General features: G+C 40.1%; 1 pseudogene; it reads right to left on the reverse strand.

The window, feature by feature from the left end:
- Window positions 1-409: 409 nt before the first annotated feature.
- LOC147417740 (uncharacterized) overlaps window positions 410-26118 on the reverse strand; it is a 73046-nt pseudogene continuing 47337 nt past the window's right edge.

Below are 26118 nucleotides of genomic sequence, written 5' to 3' on the forward strand. Positions count from 1 at the left end.
AAGCCTTGATCTGTAAAAATGAATTAGTTTGTCTCTCAGATTCTCAAGGAATCTTTCAATTCCAAAGTGAACAAACTGTCGTTGTCGCCATCTAAGCCTTTGCGACGTGGCCCCTCACCATCGCTCCGAATTGATCACCTTAGGTCCTGCCCTGTTCTACACTCCTCTCCTCTCTTCCCTGTGGATGCAATCTCCTCTTTGCATGCATCATCTACCTCAGCCGCCTCTGCGGCCCCCCAATCGCAGTATCTTTTTTCTCACCCATGTGTGCACCTCCAGAGTTGAAAGATGGCAAGCTGAAGCCCACACCCATAGACCCTCCAAGACAACACTCGCCATCAAATCAACCAACTCTCCATCATGATGCACATGCCAGCTCCTCTGGTGGCACAACACACTCCTCTCCCCCCTACATGCGTCTTGCAATGCTCGCAGCCTTTTCCTTCCCTCCCTCGGCCTCGCATGTGCAAGGCGGCGTGCCATCATCCCTCCCTCGCCATCGCTTCTCTGATTTGGAGACTAACGCAAAAAGCAAGCGGATGCCTTGAATTTCCTCGGATGCAGGCCCCCCACCTCGGCCGCACACAACAAACCTACAGCTCCTGCCCTCGCTCCTCTCCCGATCATCTCCATCAACCTACACTCACAGAGCTTGCATATAACCGATTCCATCACTCGGAGCATTCATTGCAGGCCAGTGGAAGATAAAGAAAGAGACAAGCAAGGTCGACTCCTGAGTGTAGACGGGGAAAAAATATACATATATCTCTCTCTCTCTCTCTCCCCCTCCCTCTCCTCCCTCTTCATGCTGATCAGACAGGGTGGCTCTCTCTCCACCGCTCTCTCTGCTCCACGACCTTGCCACGTTTCCTTACTTCCGACCTGCACTCTCTCTCTCTCTCTCTCTCTCTCTCTCTCTCTCTCTCTCTCTCTCTCTCTGATCTCATCAACCGGATGTTGGCCACCTGATCCTGCACTATCGCTACCCATTGGGCCCCTCGCCTCACTCCTCATCAATACCCCCTCCCCTCTTGCCTCATAATGTTGATGCCAGGCATCAAAGGCGATCTACACATTCCCACCATCACCCTATCAGCATTTGACAACACTGTCTCAGGATCTAATCCACCCTCCATGCATCTGTAGCTGCAGAGAAATGCCTCCACATCATCACCTTCGTTGCATCTATGGAGACTTGATGTATCCTTTTTGCATCTCTTCCTTACCAACAAGATCTCTCTCTCTCTCTCTCTCTCTCTCTCTCTCTCTATCTAGCTCACAAGGAGCTTTTGACATGTTACCATATAGAAAAAAATATAAATTTGCTAGATGATTCACTAGTTTGAATACACACAACTAGTAAAAGTGCAAACTAGCAACTGTGAGACACTTTCTAGTTGGTCAATCTAGTAAGTTTATTACTATATGGCAAATGGTACTACCATATAGTAACTAAGTTGCTAGATCTAACTAGAAACTCTTCACACTTGCTAGTTTGACCTTAGTGTGTCAAACTAGTTAATCATCTAGCAAATCCAAATTAATAAGTCACCTAGTAAATCTAAACTAGTTAATGACCTAGAAAATTTAAACTAGGTAGGCATATAGAAAATCTAAACTAGTAGAATGTATGCTAAGTCAAATCTTTAAGTGATTCAGGAAGTGATTTAATCAACTTAACAAGAGAGGTACATGTAACCAAATATGAAAGTTCAATAAGATAATGTCACTTTCAAACACATAGAAGTTTCAAAGATACAAATCTCAATCTTCATTTGCCAACTCCACATCTTTTAGTGACAAAGCTCCTACCTTATCAAAATTGATACAAACTATGCTCTTCACTAAGAGCCAAGTCACTAAATCCTCACACATGGTAAAAGAATTGGTGCCACCCGCCTTCCTCTTGAAGAAGGAATGTGTTTTTTTGAGAGCAGCATAAGTAGGTTTTACAAGATGGTAAATGTCTTCAACCTTCTTAGTACCAAGCCATTTCATTAGAATGGCTTCTTTATCACTTACACATAACTCTCGTGCCTACAAAAAAATAACAAAGAGTATCAGTCATCATCTAGTTAAACTCTATGTGTATTAGTCAAAGTATAGTGCAAGTAGTACACCTAACAAAATACACACCTTTTTTTCTAAAACAAAGCTTTCATCAATAATACTCTCTTCTCTGGATCCACTTGATAGTTCCTAAACATGAAAACAATATAGTTTTAATTCTAGTTACCAAGATTTCATTTATATAGCTTAACTTAACCAATTTACCTTTTTCTTTTTGTTATTGGAAACCTTTGAAGCTTTCTCCTTTTTTTTAAAGAAGCTCTTGAAGCTTACTCGTAGCCTAAAAACACGACACACAACAACTTATAAAAGAAAGTAAAATCCAATACCGATCAAGCTACTCAACACAAATATATTATTAGCATACCTTTCTTTTTCGCACACTTTTTCTAGAGATCAAATCTACGTTTGAATCGCAATATTCACTTGAAGTGTTATCTTTAATTTTCTAAATACCAAACAATCACAATAATCAAGCAATACAAAAAATGTATTTTATGCATCAAACAACATAACTTCAAACTCAAACCTTGTTCTCTACATGGTTATGATCAACACCATGTGAACTCTCATAAGATTTTTTTTCTTCCAAAGCAACCCCAAAGCTCCCATCTGATATAAATCTTTGATACTCCTAAATAAAAAATAATCATAATTTAAGTGAAATATAAATAAATAAATAAATAAATAAATAAATAAATAAATAAATAAATAAATAAATAAATAAATAAATAAATATAGATAGATAGATAGAGAGAGAGAGAGAGAGAGAGAGAGAGAGAGAGAGAGAGTACTTTTGAACATACCTCATAAGCATCATTTTCTTCATCATTATTTTGCCAAGGAATTTCTGGAATATATACTTCTACATCTTCCTAAGTTTTCATAAATAAACCATAAACAAATTTAACTTTAAGAACACACATTTAGAAGCTCAAGATGAATAGTGTGTAGTAACCAATGACTCACATTAGCTGGTGCCTCCTTTTCCATCTTGTTTTCAGTTACCACAATAGTATCCATGTCAGTAAGCTTTGCCAAAGCATTGTCATCGTGAGCATTCTCTACCTATTAAAAATAAAATGTAGATGAAACAAAGCATCAAATAAGCCACTAAGTATTCATGCTAACTATCTTACCATTTTGTTAGGAGAATCATCTTTATCCAAGTCATTGGATTCTCCATGTTGCATCCCAACATCCTTATCATGTAAATCATTATTTATGGCCTATATTTGCATTAAAAATATCTTGTAAGTATAAAACACACAAAAAAAAAAACTTTATTAATGCATTAAATAACCATATCGTAGATCCACTCGAGGAAGACGTTGATTGGTGGGCCTTTCGTTTGGTATACTTGCACTTAGCGGCAAGAGACTTGATACACCATAAATAAATATCCTCCTCCTTCCAAGGATAAGAAGATCCATCTATGACAATGTCTTTGAGTTTGCCTATGTTGTCTCCAATGATGCTCATAACTTGACTCTTTCGTTCAAGATTGTTTCGAAGGTCACCAATAGAGTCAACTTTTGCAAACCATTTTCCCACCTCCCCGTAGTTAGAGTATAACACTCTATATTGATCCGGATGATACTTCAAAAGAAAATTTCTACCATAAAGCTTCCCTGCATCTCTATGTGTGGGAGGTGGAGGTCTAAACACCTGGTCATATATCTCTGGATCATATTTAGCTGCACAAGGTGGATCCCCATGTGTAGTAATGCTAGTAGGATTTCCTAAAATTCTTTTGTTCCCAGCATAATTGGCTCTCCATACAGTCAATTCTTTGAGAGCTTCATCATGAGGTTTCGAAAGCAATGCAGCTAAAAGAGATTGCGGACAACTCATATTTACCCTAACAAAGTCAAACAAGCACACACATACAAAAATAATTAACAATCACCAATAAAAACAAGTTAAATCACTTTAAAAAAAAGAGACTTAAGTCAGTATAGACATATCTAAGTAGTGGGTTACAAAATTAAATATAGACTTGACACATTGTATACATGCTCAAATAGTGGGGTACAAAATTAAATGTAAACTTGACACATTTTAGACATGTTCAAATAGTGAATTACAAAATATAATCATTCATTGGAGCGCCATATAATAGGTACCCAACGATCAAGCTCCCCTAGCTTAGTGATCTTCTTCTTCTTCACTACAACCCAACCTTCGAGCAGAAACACACTTGACACATTGTATACATGCTCAAATACAGGAGTACAAAATTAAATGTAAACTTGACACATTTTAGACATGTTCAAATAGTGAATTACAAAATATAATCATTCATTGGAGCGCCATATAATAGGTACCCAACGATCAAGCTCCCCTAGCTTAGTGATCTTCTTCTTCTTCACTACAACCCAACCTTCGAGCAGAAACAGACAACTATCCCAACTTCTCCATTCATTCTCCTCTATTTGAACTTTCCAAATATTACTTTGATGCATAGGAGGCTTTAGTATAGCAAGCTTTGCCATTTTTTCCTCACAGTTTATTTCCCTAACCACGGCATGCTTCAATTGTTCCACACCTCCATTTTCGATGCATACTTTTACTATATCATGCTCTTGGAGCCATAAAGGAACATTTCCACATTGTCCTTCCTCTAGCAATCTATCCCTTCTCTTTAAGTCTGTCACTTCATAAGCTATGAACTTATGTCCTCGCGATAATGGCATTGGAATAAACTTATGTAGCAAAGATGAGATTGGGCGAGTACAATCCCAAGTGAAGGGCAACGGTATCTTTTAAAGGACACTCATTCCTGTAACTGTATCAATAAGTAATCGTTCTGAATGAGTATCACCTACAATGCATTGCTTATAGTATCTCCCTGCAAAGAAAAGCATGGACTTTTCTTGATGCTGCATAGAGAAAAAAGAAGTTATAGAAGCTTTCCAATGGCCCCTTTCCTCTACTTGTTGATTTATATCATCAACCTTCACCACCACATCAGAGCCAACTTTGTATATTTCCCCTCTGAAGAGAACCTTGTCATACGCCTTTACTTCTGCAATAGGAATGCTTGCTTCAATGTTCCAAAAGCTCCTTAAAAAGGTAGACTCCTCTCTTGTTGGATTCCAATAAACACATCGCTTCTTTGAAATTGCAATGCCCTTGGAAGAAGGCTATCTATACATGACGATCTTTGACCATGTTTCAACATGGTATTCCACAAAGATTTCGCTGCACCAATAGACGAAACAATTGCTAAACCATCCATATGTTGCAGTGAACACTCCTTTGAGTAGTCTTCTATAGCGGAGTTACTGAAAGTTCTGTTGGAATTAGGGCTGCAGAGAAACACACACAGCTTGGAGAAGACGAAGGAAGCTCAAGGCACACAATAGAGAGTATGTTACTTAGTGTGCAATGGAAAGATAGATCGCCCTAGAGTGATGGGCGTATATACAATGCAGGGGGAAAAAAACCTCCTAAAGAGGGAAAAAATGCCCCGGCAGTCCTAGTGTGTTCACACACATCAATACCACATGTATATGGTAACAAATCCCCCCTGGAGTGATGCGATGAACGAGAGCTGGCACATGAGTAAAGGGAAGTGCCATGCCCTGAGGACAGGATCACTCCACAAAGGGGAGTAAGCCCAAAGCTTTGCGGAAAGCTTCAAGCTTCTCACGAGACAATGCCTTTGTGAAAAGATCTGCAAGGTTTTCCTGTGTTGGCACATAAGCCAAGCTGATCTCTCCTGCTGAGAGCCTCTCCCTGACATAGTGGTAATGCACCTCAATGTGCTTTCTGCGAGCATGAAAAAGTGCATTCCTCGCAACTGCCAATGCGCTCTGACTGTCAGTGTAGATAGTGTTGGCAGTGTCCTCTCCAACACCCAAATCATCCATAAGGCGTCTGAGCCATACACACTCAACAGTAGCTGTGAAGACTGCCCTGTACTCAGCCTCACAACTCTAAGTGGCCACAGTAGGTTGCTTCTTGCTCAACCATGATATACATGAACTGCCAAGCATGAAACAAAAACCACTTGTGGACACTCGCGTTTCCAAACAACCAGCCCAATCTGAGTCCGAAAAAGCATGTAAATCTGGCGGCAATGATCCCCCCTTGGGATAAAACAAGCCAAGATGTAAAGTGCCACTAAGGTAGCGGAAAATCCTCTTGATAGCCTGCCAATGCTTAGACCCTGGGCTATGCATAAATCTGCCGACCTGTGAGACTGCAAACTGAATATCCGGCCTCGTGTTGCACACATAAATGAGGCAGCCAACATCATTTTGGTAAAGAGTGACATCAGCAGGATCTCCAGCATAATGTAGACTCAACTTAAAACCTGTTTCCATGGGAGTGGCAATAGCTTTGCAATCCTCAAGTCCAAACTTACATAGAAATGTCTCTATGTAACTTTTCTGACACAGGGCAAAACCACCATCACACTGCTTAAATTGTATAACCAAGTAATGATGCAACAGCCCCAAATATTTCATCTTGAAAGTAGCATTCAAATCAGCCTTAAATTCAGCACTATGTCTCTCATTTGGTCCAGTGATCAACAAATCATCCACATAAAGAACCATGATGAGAAATACATCACCCTCACGATTTACATACAATGTGCTTTCTGTTGGACTGTTACGAAAGCCTCGTTTGACCAAATGAGTCTCAGCTTTCTCATACCAAGCACGAGGAGATTGCTTCAACCCATACAAAGCCTTCTTACATTTGCACACTTTGTCCCCTTGTCCTTTTATGACAAAACCGCTAGGCTAGGTTATATAAACTTCCTCAAATATGTCACCATTCAAGAAAGCAGTAACAATGTCTGATTGATGTACATCCCAACCAAAATGAGCTACCAATGCACATAGAAAACGCACAGTAGTCATACGACAAGTGGGAGCAAAAGTCTCTTCATAATCTATGCCTTTTTGCTTTGCATAACCCTTTGCAACAAGTCGAGCCTTATGGCGATCGATCTCACCATCCGGCTTGCGTTTCAACTTGTAAACCCACTTCGTACCAATGGCCTTTTTGCCAGGAGGCAAATCACATAAAGTCCATGTGTCATTTTCTATAAGTGCATCATATTCTGATTGCATGGCAGCCATCCAATTTTCTGAATTTTGTGCTTCATCAAAAGTCAGAGGCTCCTCAACATCATGTAAGCTAGACACAGCCAAAGCATAACAATCTGATGCATAAGATGCATGGCGAGAGCCTAAACGAGTACGACTAGACAAAGGTGCATCCAATTTACTGTCACGCAAAGTGTGCACCACCCATTTTGGCATACCTCTAGCCTGTTCATTTTCAGCCCTTTCCTCATCAAGTACATCATGTACATCTGCATCAGTAATAGGCTGATCTACGACATTTTCAGAAACCCCCATAGGCTGTACATTTGCCTCATTGGAACTTACATTCGTATTTCCACCACTGAAAAGATGCAACAAAGTGTCATAAATCTCTTGTGAGCTTACCTATTGTCTCTAGTACATAACAGCAAGGGCTGAACAAAATCTTCCACAAACACTACATCCCGTGAAACCAGAATACATTTTGTTTGCGGATGATACAACCTGTAACCTTTGCTTTCAGCACTGTAACCAACAAAAATACATTTGATAGCCTTATCATCCAATTTTTTGCGCTGCACTTGTGGCACCAAAGCATATGCCAAACAGCCAAAAACACGCATGTGCTCAATAGAAGGCTTTCTATCTTGCCATGCTTCATATGGAGTAATAGACTGCAAAGCTTTCGTAGGACACCTGTTAAGTACATAAGTGGCACACATGATGGCCTCAAGCCAAAAAGAATGCGGTAAAGCTTGACTTTTGACCATACATCGTTCATTTTCCGTAAGTGACCTGTTTTTCCTCTCAGCAACACCATTTTGCTAAGGCGTATAAGGCATTGTACATTGGTGTTTTATCCCACGTCTAGCCATAAATGCATTAAATTCATGAGACATATACACCCCCCCTCGATCAAAACGGAGGGTGCCCATAGTCCATTTCGAGACATTTTGAGCCATAGCCAGAAATTGTTTGAAGCACATAAAAACTTCGGACTTCGCTTTAAACGGAAATACCCATGCATGCCTGGAGTAATCATCAATGAAAGTCACGAAGTATAGGTAATTGCCCAAGGACGGAGTTTGCATGGGCCCACAAACATCACTATGCACAAGCTGCAACCTGTATGTGGCCCGAACTGAACTATCCTTTGGAAATTTAGAACGTTGCATCTTACCCAAAATACAGCCTTCACAAACATGTTTGACAGGTGCTTCAAGAGGTGGCAAAGAAGCAACCATATCAGATTTTTGCAAACGCAGCAAACTGGAAAAATTCAGATGACCAAAACGTGCATGCCAAAGTTTTGCATCTGAAATAGCCCTTGAATCTGCAACAGCATTTGTAAAATTTTGTCCACACTTTTCATACAAAGTGAGCTTATACAGCCCACGGCACAAAAGACCAGATGCAATAATTTCATTACCAAAACTGAGATCATGAACTGTACATCTGTCATCCACAAATTTGACTACAAGTCCAAGTCTAGCAAGTGAGGATACAGACAAGAGATTCTTCTTGATCCCAGGTACAGAAAGTGCATCAACAAGTGTGAAGGAACTGCCATTAGCAGCAGCGAGCACAATCTTTCCAACTCCCTGAACTGGATAAGAGGCGTTGTTGGCACAAGTGACTGAATTCCCATGAGGGACAGACTCGAGAGAGGTAAACAATTCACGATGTGAGGTAATGTGCTTTGTAGCACCACTGTCGAAATACCACACATGTGAATCTGCAGCAACTGACAAGCATGCATCATGGACAGCAGGATTGTAAGTGCACTCTGCGCTAAAAACCCATTCTGCATCAGCATCAGCAACACAGTCTCCTTTCACAGAAGACTCAACAATGGCTGCATTTGTAGTGGAACCAGCATTTGGAGTGGAACCACCCTCTTTCTTCTTAGCCTCTTTGGTCTTCAACTTAGGACACGACTTGATCAAGTGATCATTGGCTTTACAATAATGGCAACGCATCTTCTTTTTGCCCTTATCACCAGAATTTTCAGACGAAGTGCTGCCAGTAGAAGCATTAGGAAGATAAGTTTTGCTACTCGCAGCAGAACCATAAGAACTGGCTGCATTACTGTTACCACCCTTTCTTTGAGAAGCAATAAAAGCCCGTTCAAGTGCACACTGCCTAGTCCTGTTTTTTTTGGAAAGTGACTCTTGCAACAACAATATGCATAATGCATCAAACTTGACAACTTCAGGATTTCCTTGGGTCATCAGTCTCCAAGTACTAGCAAATGTCTGGTAGGAATCTGGTAAGGCATCAAGAACAATCTGCACAAGGGAACTGTCTGAAATGACTTCACCTGCAGAAATAAGCTGCTCATTGATATCCTTGACACTAGCAAGGAAAGTGTCCATATCATCTTCCTCATGCATAATCTTCGACTCCAGCTCTTTACGCAGCAAAGCAATTTTAGCCTCATTGCGGCTTGCATAAAGACCTGCTAAAATATCCCAAGCCTGTTTTGCAGATTTTGCTGAACGGATGTGAGGAACAATGGTGCGCTTCACAGACAACGCAATCAATGCATGAGCGTGCACATCCTTAACATCCCAACGAGCTTGTTCTACCGTAGGCAAAACAACTCTAACAGCTACAATCCTTGCAGCAAGTCCTGCAACATCCTCAACATCGCCTACATCCTCAGAACAAGGACGTACATTCATGCCCTGCACAATGTTCCAAACACCCTTTGACACAAGAACATGTTGCATCATATAAGCCCACATAGGGTAGTTGTCCCCACCCAACCTGTCCTCAACAACAAACATCTTGAACAGATCTGTGTTGTTGTTGTCAGCCATGGTAAATGCTGACATGATGTGAAAACTGTCCGAAAATAGGAGAAATGGAGCGGGAGCAACCTGTGCTATATAGCACAAACCGTAGAAGACTATAAGGCACCTGTTAGGCAGAAAACAGCACTGACAGAAATTCTGCACAAAATGACGAAATAGCCTGTGCAGTACTGCCTGTAGTGGAAACGGAGGCCGAAATGAGCCCAAATCAAAATTCTGAGCAAACCAAGCTCTTTGAGCTTTCCCAAAATTTTTGTCGACCTGCGAACGCTAGTCAAAGCTCACTGAAATCGGAGAAAGTGAGCAGGCGTGTGCTGGAGCAACTGGCGAGACTAAGCCCGGGAGGACGTGACCTGCTCTGATACCAATTGTTGGAATTAGGGTTGCAGAGAAACACACACAGCTTGGAGAAGATGAAGGAAGCTCAAGGCACACAATAGAGAGTATGTTACTTAGTGTGCAATGGAAAGATAGATAGCCCTAGAGTGATGGGCGTATTTACAATGCATGGGGGAAAAAAACCTCCTAAAGAGGGAAAAAATGCCCCTGGCGGTCCTAGTGTGTTCACACACATCACTACCACATGTGTATGGTAACAAGTTCCACCCATAGAGGCATGCAAAGATCTTACGAATCTTTGTTTCGGAAGAAGCTCATCACTGTCTGATTGCACAATCTGAAGAACTCTAGTAAAGAACTTTCTCTATAATATTGGACAAATGATGCTTCATCCTGCATATTATTCGTCTTGATGGTGCTATATATCTTTACAAGACGCTCAAAGATATAACACCAGTAACGATCATGTAGACCATGACGCATCACATCATCAAGAAGATCAGCACTTCCAGCAACATGTTCCAAGGGAGAAGAATTTGCTCCAAAGTATTCTTCCGTTCGAATTCTCCAAGATTGTAGAAGTGATTTTACCACTTGAATATCACCAATGGACCATCCATGATCTCTAGAGTAATTGTAGAAACTATGAGCTATATCAATCAATAAATAGCCCAGAACTTGCATCTGTTCATCTATCCCATTGACTGTCCTTAAAATATAAGGAAGACACCACTGAATAAATTTTTGATTCTCCTCAGCCTTAAAAGAGTCATAGTAGACACTTGGAGCATTTGGCCACCTACCATATCGAATTGAGCTAGGCATCACCTTGGTGAGATCTCTCACAGCTGCATCTATCTCCTTCTTTTGAGAAGCATCGGCCTTCTGAATTAGATGTGAAATATACTTAAATATATTTAATGAAATTGTGTGCATCACATCGTACACGCAGTCAAGGGATACATCAAAACCATATAAGTCAGTAAGTCTCCACAGGATGGAGACCCCTGAGAGACCTGCTTTTTTCAAGGCTGCTTCCTTTTCAACTTGTGTACAACATCGCCTGGCTTCCTCCAAAGCAGCTTTCATCTCACCAAATGTTCTATGTGGTGGTGGAAATCTACTTTGATAGTGATTTTCATTATAAACATATCGACCATTCAGTTTTGTACCATCTTTCACTAGAGTTGCTTGTGCCTTGTTACGCCTGCAAAAGTCAGTTCCTCCATTTTTAAACATGCCTATCTTGCACTGTGCATGGTGGTCTCCAGTAACCATCATCACCATGGCGCGTATCGTGCACAACTTTGTATAACCTTTAGGATCCTCAAAAACTTTTTCTACTGGATACTCATATATCACATCCACTCCATGAAGATATAATTTCTCTAGCTCGTCCACTAAAGGAGTTAAGCATGTTGCAAAAACATCGCCGGAGCTCTTTATACTCTTTTTACAACTTTGCGGGATAAACAAGACTGGCAAGACCTCTATGGAGGAGTTGGGACCTGCATGAAGCAACAAAATCTGCACAACACCACAGCTTTTTTGAGTCGTCCGGGACGTCTGAAAACCGTCCCAATGAAGCAACAATGCTACATTGCGGGGATCACCCTGACCACACCACCACACACCTTAGCATTAAAGATGAGTGAAATAATGTCACAAAAATTATACATGTATAACTAACCCTTTGAAATTTCTTGTTGCATTGAATATCTTCCAAGCATTCGAGACAGGTGAATTGATAAGCTCCTTTATCTGCATCCCATCCTCTTCGCAAGGCTTCATGTCGCTTAGAGCTTGGAAAAGTGGTGTAGATCTTTTTGCACACTAGATTAGAGCAAACCACTTGTAGCTCATATAAAACCATTGGATCCCAAAAATCTTTTACTTCTTGGAACTTCGTTCCATTCCAGAAATCAACGATCCTTCTTTGAGCATCGTTTACAATTTCAAGAAGCCATTCTTGCTTATGGCGCCATACATTCAACATCTCATGACAAAATGTATTGCATTTAGTCAAAAGCTTTAATTGAGGTCCAATTGGTATATAGTCGAAAGATAGCATACACTTCCTTGGCTTTTCACAAACGGGGCATTTTTCACAACACTCAAGACAATCTCGCTTTAGCTTTTTAGAGCGAGGTTCTCTAGAGCATAAAGACTTTGGCATTTCTCCAATAAAATTATCTTGCGAACTTGGTTGAAGGAGTTGTGGCGGATGCCGTGCCCCTTGATATCCTGTGCAGACACGATAACATTGGGCAGAAATCATTCCGAGCCCTTTCAGCATTGTCTGTAGTTGGTCCCAACATGCAGGGACTCTAATACCACCAAGGTCTCCTTCCCATGTAGATGGGAGCTGAATTAGCAGTCTCGCTAAACTTTGCTTGGCGCTTGGACAACTGACCCTTGATCCCCCAAAATCACCGAACATCAAGCGAAGCATTTTATCTTGTACACCTATTGGTAATCGATGTTCATCCCATAGAGATTGTAGTTCCACTACTCTCTCAATGAGCTCCATGTACAAAATAGAGAAATCATCTTCTAGAACATCATTGGTGTCCATGGGAGCCTCATTTTGTCTTTGATCATCCACTACTGCCTCATTTTGTCTTTGATCATCCACTACTGCCTCAAATGACATGTGTTCACGGTCACTTGAGTCTTGCACATGATCGTAGGCGACGTTCTCGCTTGATAGCCCATGTTCAGCTAAGACAAACTTATTTTTTAAGCTATCATATTTTTTTAAGAGATCTTGATGATGATAATAGGTTGAAGCATGAACTAGTCGACCGCCTCCGCAATACAGTGAGCAATGGCAAATAGTGTGTCTTTCACCCTTACTAACCCTTTCCACTCTATTAATTGGACCAATAGAGGGAGAAACTTGGGGTTCAAGAAGAGTTGACATAGTCGGAGGTGTAGATAGAGGTGTAACCAGAGCTGACGTGGAAGGGCAGTCTGACTCTAGTTGCACCCTTCTCCTTTTACTTATTGAGGGGTGGACTTTTCCGAGTGCATCTTGTTGACGGTGATGATAAAAAGTCCTCTTTGTTACAGAAGCACACCCATTTGATAAGTGTTTGCAAAGGTAATCGCACGAGCACTTCCAAGATAGACTTTGACTCATGACTAATAAAGAAAATACATTTCAGAAAGAATTCTTAGGTCAATACAGATTTGAGATCATCACTAGGAAGAAAACAAAGCAAGAATAGAAGTTTTGATCCTTTTTTAATGAAAGAAGATGACAATCTTTAATTAAGAACTTTCTTAATCACAAATTATAATCATAGCCTGGAGCATCTTCTACAACCAATGGAGGAAGAACACAACTCCAAATTTTCTTGTTTGGTATAAGGCTGAGTAAAAGCTTTGGCCTAGAGTGATTTTGTAACCAGATACAAGCCCAAGACATGCTTTCAATGATAGCACACCCAATTTTACATGCCACCCTGTAGAATCATCTATAAAGATGGTTACTACACATGTGGGAGGCCCATCTTTGCCAAATAAATAATAGAAGGTCTCTGGCCACTGATCTATGTTGACTCTGTTTTCCATCAAGCCATCAACAACGTTTTTCACGAGGTCGAAGTGAACCTTATAAGCTCTTGCTTTCATAACATTCCAAGGCAATTCTTGATCTTTTGCCATAACGACAATGTGATTACAAATACCTAATAAGTTTGAAGTGGTAATTATTGGAAAATCTCTCTCTCTCTCTCTCTCTCTCTAGATACACATCAAGTCTACACACCCAATAATTAGATCTCTTTTTTATCCTAATTATTCAACAAATATAAGACATTTTAGCGTAGTTACCGACAAAGGCTTCAAATTTAACTTAGAAACGGGAGTACGTGTTTCCCTTATTTTCTATGGCTAAGAAAAATGTTTTGGCAAGCCTACTCTCTCTCTCTCTCTCTCTCTCTCTCTCAATGCATATCATAAAATATATTTCAATAAATCTAGTTTTTCGAGCTTTTCTCAATAAACAATATCACCATGTTTAGGAAAAATGCGTCTCAACTTAATATCGTGCCATTTCTAGTTTCAAATTTAACCTAGAAACGGGAGTCTTGTGCTTATTTTATATGGTTAAAAAAAATGTTTTGGCAAGCCTACTCCCCCCCCCCCCCCCCCCCCCCCCTCTCTCTCTCTCTCTCAATGCATATCATAAAATAGATTTCAATAAATCTAGTTTTTCCGAGCTTTGCTCAATAAACAATATCACCATGTTTTCAATGTGTTGAAGCAGTGTTTAGGAAAAATGTGTCTCAAACTAATGTCGTGCCATTTCTAGTTTCAAAAATGCCAGTTGAGGGCAAGAGGAAAAGGAGAAATTCCACCCCAAAATAGAAAAAAATAGTGTAAAAACCCGAAAAATATCCTAATTTTTAAAAATTTCCTACTCAAGGAAAGGAGTTTTGTATGTTTCGAAAAGTGATTTTTCCTGAACATTGCTGAATGTTCAAAAAGGTGAGTGTTGCAATGAGATCAGCTGAAAATTAAAGGCTACTGTACTTTAATTTAGTTATCAAATAGTTGTGTTAAATTAATTAAAGCTTTAATTTAATTATGAAAGCTTACTTGGGCCTGAGTTGTCGGACTCTCTAGCTGCTGTAGAATGTAGGAGACGCGAATTCGAAAAGAAGCCAGGAATATCCAGCACGCGCGCACCAGCCGTCTGTATAACGCTGAGGCTTACAATGTGTGTAGACACTAATTAAACCCTTGAGCTCATGATGAGACTCTGCATTGGGGCGGCTAATGTAAAGAGCAGCACGCAGCACCGAATCTTGCAGTACTTAAAAGCGCGCGTCTGTAGAGGAAGAGCAACACCTAATTCTGCACGCAGTACTTATACGTGCGCGTCTGTAGAGGAAGAGCAGCACCGCGCGAGCAGAGCTGGAAACATAGCTCCTGCGTGTATGTAGACGAGCAGCGTATCACAGCGGCAACAACATAATGGACGAGCTTGATAGCGCCATGTACCCTTAAGCTATGCAGAGCTTGCGAGGCGGTGCGCGCGATGGCTTAGCTTTCTTGTTTTGGCATTGCGCTGAGCTGGGTTCCTGCCCATAGGGTGGAGATAGAAGCAGGTACACCTTTCATTTTAGTGGGCCCAAATCAATCAATACCAAGGCTAGAAAAATACATTTTTCCTAACCGATTAAAATAAGGGGAAACTTGAAATTCTTTCGGTTTTTTGGTCAAAATTTGAAGCTTTTGCCGGTAATTACACTAAAACTTGAGTAATTTTGCCGGTTTTCTTAAAGCAAAGCTCAAAATCTAATCGGGGTTTTATAATTTCAGTCGGTAAAAATACACTAGACCCTTGTTTTTTTCTAACACTGATCAATACCTTAAACTGTCCAATTGGATTGCTTATGGTTTTTAAGTAAAAAATTGAACCTTTTGTCGGTAATTTAATTTTTGTAAATTTCCACCCCTAGCATTGGGTCTTGCCTTGTTTTTCGAAGTTAGGGAACGCCACCAGATGGTGGTTTTGTCGTAGAAGACTAATAGGAGTATACGACGCGAGTAGCGACAGATGGCATGCCGTGCATGAGGAGATCCCAACAAAGAAAAGCACCCTCTAATAAGTTAAAAACTGAAATTCTCAACAACTATTTCGAGGATTGTCCATGCCATAAGGAAAATAAAGTTGTTTGGCGACATGAAAGCCATTGTAATCATCCATATGACAAAAAACTAATAGCTCCATTGACTATCATGTCAAGCTTCCTTCATAGAGGGAGCGCCACCCCTAGCATTGGATCTTGTAAATTTTCACCCCTAGCATTGGATCTTGCCTTGTTGTTCAAAGACAAATAGAGACCGCCACCAGATGGTGGTTTTGTCGTAGAAGACTAATAGGAGGATGTGTATTTTATAAATGTGTAGATGCGTATTTTATAAATGTGAGTATGAGGGCATTACCTGACATACAAGACTTTGGCATGTTGATCGAGTTGTTTACCTTGCTTGTACTCAAAATTGGAAGCACCCAAATGAGCTTGGGAAGCAAGTGGAGGCCGCATCAGTATTAGACAGTGCAAGACTAATGGCTTTGCCAACAACTCCCAGCCAATCCATGCGTACTTTAGAGGTCAATCAGGCAAAAGCAACATACGATATGTAATTGCAACATGAAGGCCATTCGTTACGGTAATCCTATTCCAATCCGTTTGGCAAACCCTGCTTTGATTCTCTGTTTCTTGGTAGATTGCACAGCCTTAGATATTTCTAGCCGCAGAGATTCTTGCAGTTCTACACAGACATACCATTTACCTACAAAGCTTAAAATTTGAGATACAAATTTAGAGAAATATAGTCTAAAAGCAAGATCTCCAAAAAGATCTTGAGCACAAGGCTAAATTGAAAGAAGAGGAGCAACACATAAGCAGCAGTGACGATACACATTGTTAGAGAAGTGAATACCGCAGTCGAGATACAACAAAAGTCAATGAAGTGATGATGATGGAGATTGTAGTAGACATGATTACAATAGTCATGAATTGTAGTGAAAGAACTCACGATGATATTGTCAGCCTGACTGTTGAAAAACAACATTACCCTTAGCACTACCTTGGTCGATATGTATGACAAATGTGGTAGGGCCAAGAAGCTTTGAGTTGTTTTCAAAAGGTGCAAAGTGAGCGCATCTCTCCACATGCAATCACCACCTATGCTTGCATCTTGAAGACATGTGGCAATGGAAGATGTTGAGATGAGCAAAAGAACTTACAATGATATAGTTTGTCAAGGAGATCCTAGCTCTTCAAAAGGGCATCAATCTAGGGGAACTTGAGCTATAGAATTTCATCATGAGTGATGGATCTTTGCACAATATAATCTCTCATGGTTACGTGATTGAACCACGCTCCTCATGAAGTTGTGTCACACTACAGGCAGACTCATTACGCCATGATAGTATTATAGACATCTCCGTAATCTTTCGTGATGTTTCAATTCCATGATATCATTATCATGCAGAGCTCTCGGTACTGCAAAACTCCTCGCTTATCTTCGTGAGGCTCTGATACCATGTTGAACCACCACGCACAAGAGAGAGGAGAGAGGGATGACACCACATTTGCAAACCGTAAAGGTGTGTTAAGTGGTCACACGAGATGAGTTTATATAGAGGGGAGCAGGGGGCTATATATAGAGATACGATATATAGCACAACATGCACTCCAACCCTTACTCCCTGCTTGAAACATCTTCCAAAACATTAAAGGCGCCCTCTTTGAGTCACTTTATCCCAATCCACTCGTGATAAGTCCTCCTATTGTACACTCTACACTGTCTTATGACCAAACTCCAAAATAAACTAAGTAAAAAATGCACCAAACTTTAGAGGAAGCTTAGCCACCCTTTGTACTCTAACCAAGCCACCATTTCCGTTCTTGAGAAATTCTAAACTAACCTCATGAGACTCTTCATGTGGAACCACATTGGATATACTCGATACATGCTCTCTCTTGACCACCTATTTGCCTACACAAACGATTTTCCATATACTCTCTTTTCTTTGACCGACTTTGAATCCCCACCCTTTCCAATTAATGGCATGCCTTCAATTCTTGTTTTTCTCTTGCTTATCACAATATCCTATTGCCTCCCTCTACTACATAGCCCACCATCCTTGTGAGCGGAAGGTGTTTAGTATCATTGCTTCAATCTACAATATAGAGAGCAAGGGTACAAATATTTGGTCGGCATAGAAATAGATGAAGAGATGTAGACCGAAGCAGTAGGACTTTTCAAGGGTACCTATGGCCTCTCTCTATCTCTATCTCTCTCCAAATATATCTCTACCCTTCTCTCTCTCTCTCTCTCTCCCCCTCTCTCTCTCTAGAGTTTCAAGGAATTTCTAAAGCTATTTTATCATGCATACTCCATATCTCTCTCTCTCTCTCTCTCTCTCTCTCTCTCTCTCTCGGGTTGCAAGGAACTTCTAAAGCTATTCCATCATGCATATTGTTTGATTTTTTCCCTTGAAAATGGGTCTCTCCATTTATCACTTTGCATGTGCATTACTTCCATCCTTCCTCTAATCTCTTTCAATGTATCTAAGTTTTTGATTTGGTGCTCTAATCATTTAGCTATGGCCTGTTTTTGAAAATTTTCCATGTTTGAGCTAGTGTATTTTATTTTAGATTTCATCATGAAGTCCAAAGTGTCAATTTGTTCCCCTCATCTTAATTTCAATCTTTTTTTGTGTGTATTATATGCCACACACACACACACACACACAAAATATAAGGTATTTCTAATAGATTTTTTTTAAAAATTCACTACCTACATATTGCAAGTACATAGTGCAAAGACACTTTAAGGAAAAGAAAATGCTAATTAAGGAAAAAGTAAAGGAGAAGATAAACACAAATGTACAATGTAAAGTAGACCACCACTTTATATGGGCAAAAAAAAGACTTTTGACTCTCCACCTTCGTGTGTTTTTTCATTTCCTAAACTTACCCTTCACTTAGGCACTTAAAATGTTTTGAAAGGCTTTATTATTTTTCTAGATTGGAGAGACCTAATGCCAAAATTAGCACAATATCTCAAAACTTCAACAAGCATCAAGTAGAGATGGAATTTATAAGCCTTAATATGGTTATTTGACATTTAGAGTTTTCAATCTATTGCCTCTTGTAGTAGGGAATACATTCTTCCGTTGAACTAGATATATATGCAATGAGTTTCAAGGAGTGTAGCACCATTTGCAGTACTTGTATCACCTCTAAGCTACACTAATAAGTATTTTCATAATCACACCATAAAAAAGTAAGAGATGGCACCACAATCTCTCCTTTGAAAGTAGACACAGCAAATAGGTCTCGCACAACTTTTCTTGAGAAAATCTCACCATACAATATACCTTCTAAAAAGACAAAAAAACTCTAAGATATGAGAAATGATATAGACAAGTGCCCAAACTTAGGTATTGATTTTTTCAAGGTCATGGAATATGAGAGTTATAATGCAGTTTGATCCTTCTTTGCAATAATGAATTACGAGAAAAAATAAAAACATCACAAAATAGCTTAATAAAACATAGTATACGTACCATAGTACATACATATATTAAAAGAATACGTAATATGATTAGTACTTAGTATAAAGTAATCACTATATTGCGATGTGGAAAGGCATGCTTAGTAAGTGGGTTGGACCTAGAATTTGTTACTTGTAACTAGTGACTACATAATTACTATATAGTAATCGCATTGAATTTAGGATTTGCTACTTCTAACTAGCAAGTAAACATAGTTACTATATAGTAATTGTGTGGAATTGGGTTTTACTACTTCTAACTAGCAAGTCAACATAGTTGCTATATAGTAATTGCATTAGACCAAGGATTTACTACTTCTATGTAGCAACTCCACTTAGTACTATATAGGAAATCTAGAGGTACTTGAAAGTTGCTAGTTCCATCCAGCAATTATAGACCTATCATATAGTAACTTATGAATTTCTAGTTCAATCTAGCAAAAAGCTCCTTACTTCCTACTTAGATTTAGGAAGTACGTGGAACCCAAAACGAATTTCTATATGGTAACATGTCAAAAACTCTCTCTCTCTCTCTCTCTCTCTCTCTCTCTCTGTGTGTGTGTGTGTGTGTGTGTGCGCATCAAGGCACCCGAAGCTTTCCATTTCCCTAGCTCGTACTCTTACCTTCTCGTGTTCCTAACCTACTGAACAATATAATAACGTAGCCCCTAAACACAAAAATATAACACGCATTGGAAACAACAAAAAGACCAGCGACTGTGAGCATCGCCCTCCCTCTCTCATCATGGGTATGTGCCCTCCTTCATTGCGTCGCCATCAGTGTTGCGAACAGGCCTGCGCCCCCCTCCCACCATTGCATGGTTCAGCCCGACGTACACAGTGCACACACAATACACTCTTTCCTCCACTACGATACAAGAAAAAATATGCTGTCCAACACATGGCATCCCATCTCTCGCTAGCTCTCTCTCTCTCTCTCCTCCACTTGTCGTCCCCCTCCCTTTTCCTCCTCAAACCATACAAAGCATCAAGCAAGATTCCATCTAATGAGCCTCATTTGGAAAATTGAGCGGGCCTACTAGGAGTAATTTCTTTTTCCTTAAAACCTAAAACGACAAGTAAGCTACTAAGAGTATGGTCACGCGAGGTTTAGTTATATGTAAGCCTTGACAATTCTGAGTATAAAAGGTACGATAGTTTAGAATGTCATCAGGAGCAGCAGATAGTGAGAGGGAGAGCGAGGCGCAGACCAGAGAGAGACAAAGAGAGAAGGGCTGACCGACAAGAAACCTGCATAGTTTGAAAACTATGCTTTTTTAGGCATAGTAATAACACTAAGCCGATGGAAAGTTGTACACTGTCAGTCTTGGTCGGCTCTTGTAACGAGCAACTAAGCCTCGTGTGACCATAGCCTAATGCCAAAACATGCATTGAGTTGCATTGGCCACTCTAGTGGTAAAACTTAGTAGCTCTTTTTTGGTCTTTTTCTGTGTATTTGTAGAAGCAATAACCCCCTCAAGGCACATGTAGTGCTTGAGGTTGATTGAATATTCTTTTGTGAATCAATATAACATCTGCACTCACAATTGTGAGTATGGAAAAAAAGGGGGGGGGGGGGGGGGGAACTAAAAGGACAATTTTCTGTCATGTAGAGTTACAACTTGGTGTTAAGGAGTTAAGCCTCTTTAAATAATTGTTTTTGTCCTGATTATGTTTGATAAAAAAACCTACTGCTTTGTCCTTTCCGTTTTTTATGATTACAAATTTTTTATATAAAATTTGCTTGAATGATTAAAACTGCATTGTACTTACGAGAAAAAACTTTGAGATAATTAAAAGCTTTGGCAACTTTGCTAAGCATTTCTTTTATTGAAGCGGCTTTGGAAAAGGCACAAAAATAGATGACGAAGAGTTGTCAAGAGTATACAAGACTAGAACGGTCGGCCGCCTTCGGCGGCCTCCCTCTCTGTCTTTCTCTCTCCCTTTTTATCGTGCACAGAGAATTTTTGGACTATAGCCTTGATTTTGTAGTTCTCGACATGTGTAAAGTGCACTCTCTCTTCTGTTATAGAATACATATACATATAGATTGCTTTTGAGAAGTTTTGGTAGGAAAAAGGCTTACATGCACAAAGTTAAAATCATATGTCTCACTAGGGAAGGAACTTTTGGGAGAGATAATGGTGGAGATGATAGTGATCTTTGATTTTGAACGAAAATGGATGGCATGTGATGCTGTTGAAGAATTGTGAGCCTAAAAGGAGTTGTCATGATGGAGAAGAACAGCATCACAATATGATCATACTATATAAGAATTTGACTACTTTGTAAATGCCTTAGGCAATGGTCACGCGAGGCTTAGTTATCAGTTATTTGAATAGATAACTAAGACTCATTCTTGGTCACACGCAAAAAGAAGCATTAAACGACTTACTAAGCTTACCCTTTGTAACTATGCCGAATTTGGCATAGTTGTGAAGTTGAAGGCATAGTTGGGAGGATAAATGAATAACTAAGCATCGCGTGACCATGCAAAAGGCTTAATTTTTCATTAAATGCTTTGTGTGTGCATAGTTGGCATAGTTATCAATAACTGATAACTAAGCCTCGCGTGACCATGCCCTTAGCTACAATGCACTAAAACAGGTGAAATTCTAGATTCATATGGCTAAGAATTGCAAAAAATTTGGCAGAAGAAAATTCTCTCCCTAGTGTTGAATTTGAATATGAACTTGATTGAATAGTAGATATCATAGTGGCCCACCTAGACTTTCAGTGTTTGTCGGTAGCATCGACATGGAAGCAAAAACTAGTGTCAAGGAGCTTTCTCCACGTAAAGCTAAAGTGCTCTAGAAACATATAGAGGGAAAGGATCATGGTTGCTTTCTAACGAGCACCATTGACCTTCAATTTTCACAGATTTTAACCTTTTCATGGTGATGTAGTGTATTTTTTGCAAGGTGGATCACATCCTTACCCTCAGAAAAACAAGAAATGAGACAAGGGATATATAGTTAGGTTCAACTAGGTGACTCATCCCTCACAAGTAGGTTTATAACCATGTAATTACACTATCTCATTCCACTTACATTGGTGTAGCAAAGTATAAGCCGTGTATTACCATGGAACCACCATGTATTACCATGGAACCACCATGTATGGTAGATACTGGAGCAAGATCTTACCCTGCAATCAATATTTGATTACCAGTGACTTCAAGCCAAACGTGAGAGCATCGCCTGCACTAGCCAAACATGACCAAAGTACACTGATTTATTGTGAGTTATATTTGTATTGGTGCTTCCATATCCCACTAATGCCATTTGCAATTATTTTCAAGCAAGTTGCATCTCTTTTTTCAAAAGAAATCAAATGGTTTGCATCAGGTAGTTTGACAGAATTGTGCCCACACCCACATGTCATAGGGGTTGAACCAAAGTAGATGCGCTTAAACCCAGTAGCCTTGATCACTAGGCCATCTCCCCTTGACAAGTTGCGTCACTTTTAGATGCACTTGGAAAATAGTATACGCTCTTAAAAAAGAATGTAGTGATTCTATCAATGTGTCATGTTATTAGAAGGAGATATTACAAGGTAATTTGGATCAAGCTATTAGAAAAATGTTGCTTCATTGTGGGCAATAGACGATCAAGGCTCCCTTGCAATAACCACACACTCACAACTTAGAATGATGGAGCTCAAAGGGTCTTCATGCACTCTTGCAAAGGAACTTGATTTAGTGTAATCCCACCTACAAATTTTGCAATTTAGCTCTAGATTTTAAGTTAGAGGTTAAGAAAACTCTGCAAAATTTGAAGAAAATTAGCGCAAAACCTTCATATAAAGTCAATTTATCTCTTAAATTTTTTCATGTCTAGGTTTTCAAAGCGTTTGGTGAAAAGTTTTGCTCAAGCAACGACAATGAGTGTGATAGTTTCATTGAGTAAGGATGTGGTCACACGGAGCACAATTATTAGTATGATGTTACTGAGGCGACTATGCAAGAATTGACATAATTACAAAATGTCTTGCAACTTGCATATAAGACAAAGACGTGGTGCATGTGTAACAATGTAGAAGGCACAATTATTTTAGAAAGTAACTGATAACTATGCATCGTGTGACCACTTCCTAAGAGAAGGGATTTTTGTGATACCCTAGAGGAGCACAAGCAAAAAGCGTGAGGTTGAATGAGTGGAATTGTAAGATTTTATTGTGGGAGTGGGATGTGGACTTGTGTGTGTAGGATGGGGAGCTTTTTGGGGGGATCATTATTGGTGAGTTGTCAAGAGACCGCTTTGCTTTGTTGCTCTTTCACTGAAAAATGCTTTTTGAGAGCATCATAGGCTAAGGAAGGAACAATGCTTTTTTGTGAGCACGTTGGTGATGGCAACCTTCACATTGGTATTGATGGGTTTTCTTCACTCCCATCAAGCCCATGCCCCAAGACAACTAACATTCTTGTACAAATGGGAATGTTTGGAGCATACTCTCTTCCATAAGGAGGTAGTACTAGCACCTATTTTTTGAGTGCTTTCTTAGACATTTTGAAATAATCCTCTCTCTCTCTCTCTCTCTCTCTCTCTCTCTCTCTCTCGCGCGCGTGGCACGGCCCCATGCCCACCCAAAGGTTGAATTTTTTGATGGGCATTTACCATTTTAGTGGATTTTTTTTTTACCGTTTTTAACAAGCAAATACATGAGCTACATACAAAAATTGCATTGAATTAGACAAAAATATATGAACCTTTGAAATTTGAAGGGCAAGGGTTCTATAAAAAAATCACTCCACCCCTTTTTCCACCCTTCTAAATTGAGGTAAATGGGTTATCTTGGTTCCCTCTTGAATACCAATTCTTGAGTTCAAGGCTTATCGATAGGTAGTTTTTTCAAGTCACTCTAGATTGTTCCAATGGCTTCAAAACTTCTCTTCGCCTCCCCCCCCCCCCCCCCCCCCCCCCCCCCCCCCCCCCCCCCCTCTCCCTCTCTCTCTTTCACTCTCTCTCTCTCTCTCTCTCTCTCACACACACACACACACACACACACACACACACACACATTTTTCTAGCCCTTTTTGTTTACAGGTTTACAAACATTTTTTTCAAATTGATAAATCACCCCGAATTAACTGATCTATCCGAATTTCTCTCAAGTACCAATGGGTGCCCAAACAATTGCAACCCAAGGGCCAACCACTCAAGTAGTGCTTAAAGTCCAACAAAAATTGTTAGGTTGCTCTTCAAAACACGGGTAAGCATAACCATTCAAAGTCTGGTTACTTGCCCCAAAATGAGGGCAAGATTTAAAAATCCCACTAGTATCCATCTGCAAATACCCATCATAATTTCGCATGTAATATACATTTGGTTTGATAAGTGCAAGTGCTAGTATAATCACTCATGAGGGATGGTGAACATAAGAGTCAAAAATGTGCTACCCAAGGGGCCTAGCATAGTTGGAAGAGGGTTGAACTTGCATCACCAAGTTGGTGGATTCAACCCCCACTAAGCGCCCTTGGAGGTATTTCAAGGCAAAGAATGGTCTCGAGTGCCCAGCCTGATGCACGATGTTGGTGGAATAAAAAAGCTAACTTGTCTGCATTTAAAAATAAGAGTCTAAAATGTGCACAAGATTGACGATAGGATAGCTTCCTTACCTCCAAGAGTGTAAAGGCCCTCCCTCTCCACTGCATTTTATTCCGCCAATCATATGGAGACTTACCACACACAAGACACAAGACCTACATTAGGTACTCGTTATTCTTCTTGCTTATGCACACTAGCACTCACATGTACCTATAGACGTTGTCGATACTACATCTGGTCAGTGGTCACAATAGAGGCCCAAGGGATTCACTCAAAATATGTAAGTGTAATATGTGAGCTCACTTGGAGGGGTTTTCATAATTCAAAGAGTTATAGAATTACATGTAAAAGAGGGGTTAAAAAATTAAAGTTTTAGAAAAGGTTATAGGTTTATAAAATAAAAGGTGTCTTTTAATTCATGGTAAAAAGTAAGTGTGTGTGTGTGTGTGTGTGTGTGTAAAGGGGTTTTATGAATACCTCTTGAATGCACGTACTATAGAGGTATTTTTGAAAGGAACTGTTAGGAATAGGGGAGAACTCGGCAATCTAGCAAATAGTAGATGTGTGGCATAAAAGGAAAAATTTGGGACAAGGTTATGTGGATGGCGGAGCCCAAATATGCGTCATAACACACTCATGCGTTGAGAAGATGGGTCTCACAGTGGCTGGGGTGTCAGGTTTTCGGATCAGATTGGCAAACCATCAAAAAGTAAAATGCTTAGGTGTTGTAAAGAGCTTAGAAGTGGAGGCATATGATGCAAAGGCAGTGGTTGATTTTCATGTGATGCCAGCAGGGTTGGGAGCATATCCTATTATACTGGGCAGACCATGGTTACGTGCAGTGGGAGCTGTTCAAGATTGGCGACATGGTACGATTAGCCTCTATGGAAAGACGGGAACCAAGAAGCTTTATAATATGGACACAAGGAAACGATTAGAGGAGCTTTATGAAGATGAGGATGAGTCTAGTGATGAAGACTCTTCCACGGTGACAGATGAGGACAGTGATAGCACTACCAGAAATGATGAGGATGCTGATGTTGCATTTCTTTTGATGGACAAAGAAATCCAGGAGATTGGTTTAGTTGCATTTGCGAATGAGGTTGAAGATGAAAGTGAAGGGCCTTATGAAGTGATTGAAGGGCTGATGCAAACCAAGGTTGAGTTGTCAAAGAAGCAAGAATTGATGACACAAATGAT

This window comes from Adiantum capillus-veneris, chromosome 30 (genome assembly GCF_014529385.1).
Source record: "Adiantum capillus-veneris isolate H3 chromosome 30, ASM1452938v2, whole genome shotgun sequence".
Classification (NCBI taxonomy): domain Eukaryota; kingdom Viridiplantae; phylum Streptophyta; class Polypodiopsida; order Polypodiales; family Pteridaceae; genus Adiantum; species Adiantum capillus-veneris.